The sequence below is a fragment of the Triticum dicoccoides genome, chromosome 1B, assembly GCF_002162155.2.
Source record: "Triticum dicoccoides isolate Atlit2015 ecotype Zavitan chromosome 1B, WEW_v2.0, whole genome shotgun sequence".
Lineage (NCBI taxonomy): Eukaryota > Viridiplantae > Streptophyta > Magnoliopsida > Poales > Poaceae > Triticum > Triticum dicoccoides.
In genome coordinates this window covers 245,417,916-245,421,086 of record NC_041381.1, presented here as the reverse complement: position 1 = coordinate 245,421,086, position 3,171 = coordinate 245,417,916, and positions in this window count along the sequence as shown.

Sequence of the window (3,171 nt, the reverse complement as noted above, 5' to 3'; positions counted from 1 at the left end):
ATTGGACATATGGGGGAATGAACAGTGAGAAGAGAAGAGGGGAAGTATATATGTGTTTGTTGTAGGCACACTTGGCTAGATAGGTATATCGACCGGTGTATGCCAGAAAGAAGGAGCCGGGGGCCTACACACACCGCTGGTGGACGACCTAAAGAGAAATAATGAACGTGCGCGATGGAGGGGACGCTAAGGGTGTGTGAGGGGGGCGGGCATGTGCATGCACGATAGAAAGTTAGCGCTAGTTAGCTACAAATAGAAGAGGATCGTGAAGGTGTAAAAGACAAACAAAGATCATAATTCATTATAAAAAGTGGATACAGATACTTGAAGAAGATATTATAATGTAGAACATTGATTATAATTTGGGCTAATGTGTGGCTTTTGCAACTCAGGTCTAAATACTTGTCATAATGTAGGGGGCGGGGCACTATACTTTGTGTGATAAACACGGTGTACATATGGAACGTGGTTTAGATTATGAATATATAGTTAGTACATCAAATGTACTATTATTTGGAATCAACATCAAGTGTATTCAAAAAATAGAATTCGAGTTCACGTAGTACACATAGTTCATATCTATCTCTATAGTAATCATGTGGTGTGTTATTAAGGTAATACATGAATGATGGTTGAAGTTGGCAACAATCATGATTGTAGATTCTTATTGAAATAGAGAAACGAATTCAAATTTAGTTCGAATTGCAGCGGTAGTATAGAGATTTGGAATGCACTAAAATGTTGGTATGAGTAGGTTACATGCATTATACAGCAAGCGAAAAAATTTAATCGTACATAACATGGACTCATACTCCCTCCTTCCATCTACATAAGGCATAATGAGATTTTTAAGACCGCCTTTGACTATTGACAAGATTAATAGTACATGACATGCACAATGTGAAAAATATATCATTGAAAGAACCTTTCACAGACGAAGTTAACGGTGTGCTTTGTGTAAGTTGCATGTCATATATCATTGCTCTAATATTTGGTCAAAGTTAGCATCGAAAAACGCATTAGGCCCTATATAGATGGAAGGAGGGAGTAGCTTTGAATAGCATTTGTATAGTAAAATGGGACAAGACTCTCTTTTTGTGTGGTGTGAATAGTTTTATTTTTTTCGTTTTCTTTTTGGTTGAGGGAAGTGCGAATTGATTTGGTACGTACAAGTACAATATTACTACACGTTAGACTTGTCCCTAAAATTCAACCTGCATCTTGTTATATCCCGAAAATTCAGATATCGTGTTCCCAAAACTGGCGCCTTCACAACCCGTGCCTTGCTATCCCGAAATTACAACGCGCGTGAAAACTCCCTCCAGCTGCCAAATCCCGATACGTGAAATCCCCCTTCTAACCCTGAGCCGAAAGGGCCGCTAGTTCAAATCGGTGGGGTGTACTTTTGTAACACACCGTACATTTTGGACAAGCACGTCCCTAAGTCATGCTTCACCCCCTCCCATCGCCCCCTTTTCGCCATTCGAAATCCCAGGCCGCCATAACCTCTCCGCTCCATCCGTGAAACCCCACCCTCCTCCGTCCGCCATGTCACCGGTGCCCAGCGGGAGCCTCTTCCCCGACGATGTCGTCCACCGCAACAGCTCGATGTCCCTCGTCCACCTCCCCGGATGAGGATCCCTCGTCCATCTCGCCGTCCCACCGGTTCAGCCGCCCCGTCCTCCACCTCCAAGGGGCTGCTCCGACGATTGCCTCGTCTATCGCGGCTGCTCCATCCCCACAGCGCCGCCTTAACCTGCTCCACCGGAACCGCAACATCCTCACCGATTCCTCGGACGAAGCCGAGGCCACTCGGCGCCACCAAAGAGGTTGTACACTCATCGCATCGCACCTTCTCCTTAACTCAACCTCCCGGCGCCGACGGTGCTCCATATCGCACCCCCATGGAGCGGCTACCTTGAAGCTAGCGCCACGGGAGACATCTCCACGGCGGCTCCCCCAGTGCGAGACCCCTTCGGTGGTGGCGTCCATACCAGCCGGATCTGCTGCTGCTGCTCCGGCTCTCGCTCGATCGCTCGCTCGCCCAGCTATTGCTGCTGCTCTCCCCCTTTCTCGTTCTGCTGCTCTGCTCCAATTTGGGTCGACTGAGTCGACTTTTGGGTCAGTCGATTTTTAGGGTTTGGGGGGGCTCGCCGGAGTTAAGGAAGAACCACCCGCAGCGGGGACGGGGGCTCGCCGGGGAGGTACTCCACTATATATCTTAGGGTTCGGGGTGGGGGCGGGGGGCCTAGAGGGCTGGCCGAGGCGGCGGTGGCGAGTTGTTTCGGGGCGGCGAGGCGGCGCTGGGGCCGGCGGTTCGGCCGGTGGTGGCAGGCGGCTCAGGAGGGTGCAGGTTGATGATGAACTGCAGGCCCTCCCTAAACTACATGTCAAGTGCCTCTCTGCTACCATTGCGTTCAGTTTCGACAGTAGCATTCAGATTCCACAATAAATTTCAGTTTCGACAGGTAAGTTCAGAGTCAACAGTTTTTACCTCATCTGTTGTAGTCAGGTGGTTTTTGGTGATGTTAATTTTACATCCATTTTACATCATGTATTGGAGATGCTATTAGAATCCCACTTGAGATTGACGATGTCTATCTTGTGCTGCTTCAGCCTTGACGTCTTACGGCTCACCGGAGCTGCTCCAACGACAGAACGATCCATCACAACAAAGCAGTGCCCTGGACGCCGTCTACAGATACCTCAGATATTCCTCCACATCTCCCACAGCCACCTCTGCCTCAACTGCTTCAGCGACCAACCCAATGATGCTGAGGTCGACACGGCTACGGCAAAGAGGTTGTACACTTGTTGCATCACTTATTACTATACATTCACGTCGATCCATTAGGGCTATTTTGGTTCAACGGAAAAACATAGCAATAGGGAATTTTCCAATGTCACTCTACTATTCAATTATTCATGCATTTTGTTGAGAGGAATGAAGAAAAACATCCACCTGGACCTACTTTTCAAAATCATATGCATGAAAACAAGACCAAGTGCATTAGTGCCAGAATAACATTCTAACTGTACACGCTTTCATATGGTTTCTCTTTATTTTGGCCATGTCTCTTTGCATTCCTCTGCTCTTCCAATTCCTGTAAACCAAACACCCAAGTTGACAGAAATCCTGTGTTTACAAATGCTCTGTTTACCATGTGCATT